Below are 8,733 nucleotides of genomic sequence, written 5' to 3'. Positions count from 1 at the left end.
CGTTGGGTTGAAACACTGAAAAAACAGTAAATAAATTACCGTACCCAGATGCACCATTCTCATTGTTGCCCACAATCATGTTGACAGACTTGGAGTCCTGTCCTGACTTCTTGTACTTGTTTGGGCACTTGTTGGCCCAATGTTCAACCGAACCACAAGTAAAGCAGCCCTCGTCCTTCTTGTTCTTCTTGAAGGTCTTCTTACCCTTCTTCTTAAAGTCGGTATTGTGTTGGACACCGTTCTTTCCCTTGGGCTTGTGGGAGTTGAAGTTCTTCTGGTTCACCATGTTGGCAACAGAAGTCCCTTCGGCCCCTTTTCCGTGCGAGTCTTTTGCCCTCGAATTCTGCTCAACACTCAGATGGCCAATGACATCCTCCACAGAGAATTCACGCCTCTGATGTTTCAGAGTGGTGGCAAAGTTCCTCCAGGAATTAGGGAGCTTAGCGATTATGCAGTCCGCGACAAACTTGCCCGGTAACTCGCACTTGAGAAGCTCAAGTTCCTTAACAATGCATATTATCTCATGAGCCTGCTCCAATACAGGACGGTTTTCAACCATCTTGTAATCGTGGAACTGCTCTATAATATACATCTCGCTCCCTGCATCGGCGGCCCCGAATTTAGATTCGAGCGCCTCCCACAAGTCCTTGGCGACATGCACATGTAAATATGCGTCGACCAGTTTATCTCCGATCACGCTAAGAACTGCTCCGAGAAACACAACGGTAGCCTCCTTGAACGCCTTCTCCTGTTCAGGAGCAATCGTTCCCGTGGAGACACCGGTGACCCAGAACACGTTCATAGCCGTGAGCCATAACGTGGTCTTAGTCTGCCAACGCTTGAAGTATGTACAGGTAAACTTATCCGGTTTCAGTGCAGCGGCAAAGCCACTTGCCGAGAAATTCCTACACATAATAGGTTTTTGGATTGTTGAGTAAATAGGCAATTTCTCGATTAAATTAATCCATGAGTAAATCACTAGCATGGCATTGACTAAGTTGATGACGTACTGACTCTGATCTAAACATGCACGTATTAAGCAAACAGTAGACAAATCTACACATACTGCTAGTACTGCTAATATGAAAATAATCAGGAGCGGGATAAACGAGTTATACCCTCCAGTAGGCCACGCAGAGGCCGCGGCTTTGGTGGCAGCAGCGGCGTCCTCAGCGACCTTCTTGTCGGCTTCAGCTTTCTCGGCGGCGGCACGGTCGGCGTCGGTGGACATGGTGATGACGAAGCCGACGCGGACGTGGAGGAAGTAGACGATCGGAAGCGAGCAGTCGCGTAATCGCTGCCCAAAAACCTATTCGCCCCTCACCCCGTACAGGAACCAGAAGGGCGTGGTTTCGGAGACCTGCTCTCCCGTCGACCGTGTACGTGGCGGACGGGATGGAGTCACCGGCGGCAGCAGCAGCAAAGGAACGACGGTGGGCGTGCGCGTGAGCAGATGTGATCTGTTCGTGGCGGCTAGGGTTAGGAGACACTGCATACTTATAGGCGCAGCCGCGTGGAGAGACGTGGGCTCGACCCACGTCCGAGTCCGTGACAGCCCACACGATCCGACGTCTCAGATCGTGGCCCAGCTGTCAGAAAACTCTCCGTTAGTGACTGGCAAAAATAAGCGCGTAGGTGTGAGCTCGGCTCGGCTCAATCCCGCAACCCGCGGCGCGGCGCGGCGGGCGGCGGAGGAGAAGTGCGCGAGGGCCTCTTCTCTTCTCAAGCTCCAATAGCATGTAGAAGAGAAACTCTTATAAACCACTCCAACTCTCCTTCCACTTCCGGGGTGGGACTAAACTTCCCACCACACCTAGTGCCATATAACCCACATGGGCCCTTAGAGATTTTTCAGAAATTGCAATATGGGCCTAGAGCCCATCTCAGATTTCAGCACCTTCACCACGGGAGCAGCAAGAGGATCCTCCACAGGGACGTCAAGCCCAGCAACGTGATGCTCGACGAGGCATACAACGTGCGGCTGGGCGACTTCGGCCTCGCCCGTGCCATCCAGCTCGATGGAGCGACACACCACTCAACGCAGGCGGTTGCGGGCACTCGGGGCTACATGGCGCACGAGAGCTTCTTCACCGGTCGTGCCAGCCTCGACACGGACGTGTACGCCTTCGGCGTCTTTGCCATGGAAGTTGTCAGAGGGAAGAGCCCAAGCAGGTCGATGCTATATGACACACAAGAAATGTACATTGTGGATTGGGTCTGGAGGCATTACAGCCTGGGGAAAGTCATGGAGACAGCCGACACGGTGCTTGGAGGAGTGTATGACGAGATGCAGGTGGATTCTGTGGTGCGGCTGGCCTTGGCTTGCTGCCACCCGAACCCGAGGGATCGACCGTCCATGCGGACGGCGGTGCAGGTGCTAATCGGTGGAGCGCCTGCCCCGACTCCCCCATTTGAGAGGCCTGCCTTTGTTTGGCCACTGTCAGGCATGCAGCAGGAGATGGAGCTGCCGCAGGTTGGTGTGCTCTTCATGGGAGGACAGCTCATCACCTCCACTTCCCTCACAGGAAGGTGAGCATCTCAATGGCTGGTGCACTTGTACCGCCGAGTGTCTCAGTTCAGGGTCTAGGAATTCAGGGGTCAATGTTCGAAATAAAAAACAGAGAGGGGGTCTTCTGGGCCTAGGCACAGCAACTCCGCCTAAATGTACTGTCAGATTCATGCTAGTTTATACAGGGTCAGCAGTCTGGTTAGTTGATATGTGATGCAGTCATGCAGAGTGTTATTGAACACTAAACTCTTACCTCTCTGTATGTCTCAACCAAGACTTAGGATCAACGCCATGAGTGAAGTCTCATAGGTGGTGATCTAAAGTGTTACCCTACGGAACCTCATCGCAGACGGCTCGGACCAGCCATCATAGACTATTTTGGCGTTGTCTGTCATATGAACATTTGTATTGCACGGCTGTCTAAAGCCGTCTGTGATGAATAATCAAAATAAATAATGATGACGATCGGCAGGGCGCTGAGACTGGCCTCACCGACTCACTCTTATGCCAGAAACAGACCACCAACCGTCAGGAATGGCGAAGCCGCTAGTCTCACGCACCCCTACCCTTAGCCATGCACACTGTACACCACTAATGGCCAGGTCGTCGTCCTAGCTCTGCTTCTACATTTCAGTTGGCCTAAAACACTAAGGTGTAATCCAGGAAAACGCTTTTATTCTTTTCGCAAAACAAAAGTGATTTTATTCGTTTCGTCTTCTCTTCTTTTTCTTGGTACACTTTAAAATTACTAGCAAACATGCCTGAAGAAAAGAAAACATCACACGGCCCTAACCTAATAAGCATGACCAACCCACCTGTGCCGCCGTTTATCCTCCTTCCCATCCTTCGTGTGTGTGTGTGCGCGCGCATGTGCGTGTTCTGTAATGGCAATGAATGACAACACATTAAGAACTAAAGTGGTAATGAAAAGCCTATTATCAGCAATATCCTCACGATATGAAGAAGTTGAAAAGCTTGTGAAAACAAATAAATAATGAGGCAATTCTGAACTACATTACCAGAAATTCGACATGATTCAGTGCAACCACATTGAAAAGAAACATAACTATGGAATTAGGCTAGCTATGCAACAACATTGAAAAAAAAAAACTATGCTTATAAAAAACAGTTTCATCCATGAAGCATGAATGTGCTCTCTGCTTGCAGAAGTTCATGGAGTAAATATATAGATGTAGATAGATTAGGCCAGAAAAGGTGAGGCACCCGGCTCTATTCTTGTACAGTATTTTTGGTGTTTTTGCTTACTGTTTCTTTCCCTGACAACCAAGCTGACATTCTAATGGATATCTTTCCATGTTCTTAATGCAAAGACAGTAACAAAAAGATTAATTCCACATGCACACGAAAGGTGCATATTTTACACCACATTAGGAACAGGTACTAGGAGTACAACTATTTTTATTTCTTTAGCACTCTGAAATCTGAACCAAAATTCAGACTGCACAGAGCTATGATGAGACTCAGAAAAGATCAATGTTATGTTCTCCTGGTAATCATCAACTTACAATACTAGATGCTGATAACTTTGAACTCGGAATCAAACTTCTATTTTTGGCAACTATACATCAATGCTTCACCGGGTGGTTGGGGGGATTTGAGAGCTTACCCATCGGGGAGAGGAACAAGTAACTTGAAGTCTTCTGGGCCGCCCCTGCTGCCATGGTCGACGGCGTGCCTCCCTCCATCTCGTGGGAGTGATTCATTCCACTGCGGGGGTGGCGACTGGAGCTGCTGACGGAGGAGGAGGGGAGTCCGTAGGTGCGGACCGCATCGGGGAGGGTAGACCGGCGAAGGACGCCACGGAGGGGAGGACGAAGATGCGCGACGAGTCGGCGAAGCCGGATGAGGGAGCCGCGGAGGGGAAGCCGGGGATGGCAGATGCGTGGCGGTGGACGGCGATGCGGCGGCCGTTGGTCAAGGTGGCGGCGGCGATTGGATGTGCGTGGCGTGCGGGGGTGTGATTTTTCGCGTTTGGTAAATTGTCAGGCACCTGAAAAAATTGCGCCCGCGTTGATTACGAAAGTTTTAGTGTTTTTTCAATGAAATTTTTTTATCCATTCATCTTTAATCATAATGATACAACAAACTTTAAAAATAATAAAAATTACATCTAGATCTATAGACCATCGAGGAACAGACTTAATCAATGCTGAAACTAGAGAGAGATGAAATTCAATCAGGATTTTTTTTCCCTTGGCCTGTGGAATGACTGAGGAATTTGTTTCTTAGCCTATAACAGGAGCTGTACATTTTGTATGAGAACAGCATATTGAGTATCTCAATAGTTAGTGCACTTGTGTTGCCTAGGATTTCTTCTATTTCATCCTGATAGATCATGTACTACTGGTTGGGGTCCGCCCCAGGCGCATCTCTTGAGGCGAGATTGTGCGCACTAATCTTGTCTACACACATCAAGGCGGCTAGTTGGGTTCTTAATTTAAGCTTGGCTATGCATGTTGGGCTTCTTCAAACTTACCAATATCCAATGCTTAGATTAGGGTGGCTAGTTGGCTCCTGATCTTTAGAAATGACCGACGATACTTGATCTCGGCTTAACAAGGCATGAATAGGCATAACATGAATTAGAAACGACAACTGACATTTATAGGAGACCTTCATTGCAGTCACAACATGACTTTAGAAATGACAGACATAATTATAAGCCGAAAGATAATTACAATGAGGATTTTTAGTGGCAACCATAGCAAGCAAATTATCCTTAGAATCCTTCATTGCAGGTTATTTGCTGATCCCATAAGAAAGAACATCAGCAGGTGTTGCTTCTCGGCTTTATGTTTTTGCCGCACACTGATTGGTGCTTGCCACTGTACTACCTCTATCATAATCATCATCATGTTTGTGTATTTCAGAGTCTTTGGCTTGTAGATCATGTAATCCCTACAAAAAAAGATAGATAAAATAGTATAAATGTATAATGCCTTTAACCAGTAAGCAAATGCAAGTACACAAGGATGGCAGATATGCCATGCAAAAAAAGGATGGCAGATATGTAGAAACATTAAACATGAGACCTAAAAAATTTCAGATAGAATATGAAGCTCCATTTTCCAACAGCAGTGAAGGAATCTAGCAATAGCCGGCATTAAGAAGTCACCTATTAGGTTACTGGCTAGCTCCATCGACCTGTATTTCAATTGGCATGAAGGTTATTTTGATTAGCATCCTGAGGCTTGCATAGTACGAAAACGAAATACCATTACAAGCACCAGTTACAACATTCAGGATTTATTTTCAAACATCAGTACACATCCAACCTGAATCACCACACGATATCTGCTAGCAACCATGGATTGAATAGCACTTGCGGACAAGTCTCATATACAGTGAACAGAAATTATTAATTATACAGGAGGAGAGGGAAAATAAAACTCACATGCCAGATAGCACTGAATGTCTATGTACCCAACAATTGAAGGTAACCCGGCTTCTTCCCTTTCTGAATTAAACTCTCATAGGTATGTGGAAAAATAGTGAGCAATGGCTCATGCAATTGATAACAGCACAGCTTGAATGTGTGGCATTCAAGGCATTATATAGGTATAACCAAAGTGCATCGCTCCAATTATGGCATTTGCATGAAAACAAACATCTTGGTACATACCATACTTGTCACAATAGTTACTTCAAGCGGATGATCATTTTTCAAGGAGTCGATGATGAGAGACAAATAACTATTACATGAGTGTACACTGTACACGTACAGAGTTTTAAAATCAGCTAAATATCATGAATTACAGGCATACATGCTTCTCTCATCCACACTAGGCAACCAAAAGGTTTCAAATAATCATCAAGTGGGCAACAAAATAAATTTACAGACCCCCAAAATCTAACGGACTTGATAGTTGTAGAACTTGGAATACACAAAAATCAACCTGAACCAAATGAGAACATACATAGAGCACCAATTAGAAGGGCACTTGCACACGAGTCAGTTTTCCATTGCTATGATGAAAAATATATGTTGCACAAAACTATATTAACATGTTCCTTGCATGGGATTTGTGTCATCGTTCAAACCAAACACTTGAATTTGCAAACAAGGTTGAATCCTGGATTGATTGACAATTAAGAACAATACCATACCATATTGTTCACATCAAGAAAAGGGTTTCCCAACACCTTGCAGACCTGCCCTCCCCACCCATCAATGAACTATTCAACTAAGGTTGCTTGTGTGTACAATAATAATATGCACCCATCAATGATCTGTCTATGCAAGTTTCTGACATAAATCTTCCCCACGTCAGAGAAGGCGCATCTACAAATTAAGAGTATACTTTTATATCAACCTGGAAAAACAAATTAATATGCATCTAACAATAGAGTGCTTGCGTATGCACCACTCATCATTGTAATGGAAGGTGTTTATTACAAATTTAAAGTATATATATATTTAGTACCTAGGGCCAACTGCTTGTGAAACAAGGGCATCAATCTTTGATGTTCAGTTGCCTGTGTCCCTCAACACATATAGAATGAAGACTGAAAGTCATAGCACCATGAAATAATTTGGAACTTTTGGTGCTAGACTGCTGAAAGGTTACTGATCTACGGCTATGTAGCAGGTTTCAGCAGCCAGTGCTAATCAGAAGTTCTAAAAACAATTACCTCGACATTAACCATGGGATATGATATCTCGACTTCTTTTCTTGGCACACTGATCACCTAACAATGCAAATGTGAAATTGTTCTTGTTTAGAAACAAACAGACATAATATGATACATGCGAGTTCAGAATCTATGAAGCAGAAAAATATGTCAGATTAGTCACGTCTGCACACTGTAAAACTCCCACTCTTCTAAACAGCATGGGCAATTACAGTTCCTTCGAATATCTTTAACAGTGCTTGCTGGACACCCTCGCCTGAGGCATCCTCTAGTCCTCTTGCCATCCACCTGAATGTACTAATGGGTCCTATTAGTACCCGTAGAATGAGCGGAGTAAACTGCAAGTAGCACAGACAAGTATTGCCTTTTTGCAACCTGGAAAAGCAGAGTAAACCACTACCAAGTAATACATACATACATACATACATACATACATACATACATACATACATAGATAACACTATTTTCCTGGAAAAGCAGAGTAAACCACTACCAAGTAATACTACATACATTACTCTTTATTTCCTATTAGTGGGCACCATTAAGCAAGAAATGTGGCATATTGGAATATTAGTACTTCATGTAATCTTGCAATGAATACTATTTATGCCAGATCTAACCACCTTTCTATGAACAGTTAAAGATGTAGTGAACACTTACAGTGAGTACATATGAGAAATTTTGCTCACTGATTTAAAATTTCTCACTACTCGCACACTTCCTTGCAAAGAGGTTCTGTCAAAGAGCATGAAGGTACAGTGAGCACCTAAAAATAAATAAAGTTTCTGAAGATCTTGAACCAAGAAGAGAAGAGCCTGAAGGTACATGAGTCGTGCTTCTTCTGTTGACAGCTCTCTTGTTCATCGGATGGACACACAGCGACGCGTTGGGGATGAACTGATCATCCTCAACCCAGCCATGGCAACGCCATACTCGTATCCCGTGGTGCTGGAGTGGCCTACGCGGCGGAGCAGGGAAAAGAGAACAACATACCAGCGCAGCCGGCGATGACGAAGACACCACTGACTGCTCGACCTCCTCGTCCTACATGTATGTATTAATTAATTATAAGTTGCTCAACGCACAAATAGAATGGTTCAAACAACTCAAGCATTTAGAATTCCCACTTCCACATCCATATTTTGCTACATGTCAATTTCCTATGACAGCACAAGAAAAACAAATCTATGCAGCGCTCATAAATTTTTTAGCGTCATCTTTAACCCAACCTGTACCATTGGATTCCTAGGATAACAGCAATTCCCGATGATATAATTTGTGAAGCTGCTGTTTTTTGCTAGAACCAATAATCACTAATGGAGTAATCCTAGTGGCAGTAGAGCAGGAGAATAGAAGAAGAGGGTGAACCTCCACGAAGCTGTCTATCCTGAGCAGGGAAAAAATTGACAAGCCGAATTGAGTGCATCTCATTTTAATAATTCTTTGCTGGCTGCAACTAACAGTATGCTCGAGGTATCTATTTGACATTGTGCACCCTGGGTATAATCGTACACTATTACACTATTATTCTAACAGATTCAAGCAACAGCAAAATCACATTTATGTGAAGA

At 44.7% G+C, this 8,733-nt stretch overlaps 1 long non-coding RNA gene across 8 annotated transcripts in view; it reads right to left on the bottom strand.

Moving 5' to 3' along the window:
- Nucleotides 1-5,112: 5,112 nt before the first annotated feature.
- The window catches only part of LOC119267802, a 6,540-nt gene continuing 2,919 nt past the window's right edge, over nt 5,113-8,733 (bottom strand). Inside the window, exons 7-9 of one of the 8 annotated variants that reach the window (XR_005132641.1) lie at nt 7,988-8,206; nt 5,563-7,897; nt 5,113-5,428 (exon numbers count right to left, since the gene is read on the bottom strand). This is a non-coding gene — a long non-coding RNA (uncharacterized LOC119267802). Of the gene's footprint in view, nt 7,898-7,987; nt 8,207-8,733 lie in introns of all 8 variants that reach the window. The other 7 variants (XR_005132643.1, XR_005132640.1, XR_005132642.1 and 4 more) reach the window with 7 other exon arrangements.

Source organism: Triticum dicoccoides, chromosome 3A (assembly GCF_002162155.2).
Source record: "Triticum dicoccoides isolate Atlit2015 ecotype Zavitan chromosome 3A, WEW_v2.0, whole genome shotgun sequence".
In the NCBI taxonomy this organism is placed as follows: Eukaryota; Viridiplantae; Streptophyta; class Magnoliopsida; order Poales; family Poaceae; genus Triticum; species Triticum dicoccoides.
The sequence above is the reverse complement of the archived record's forward strand: the minus strand, read 5'-3'. Positions and strand labels throughout refer to the sequence as shown.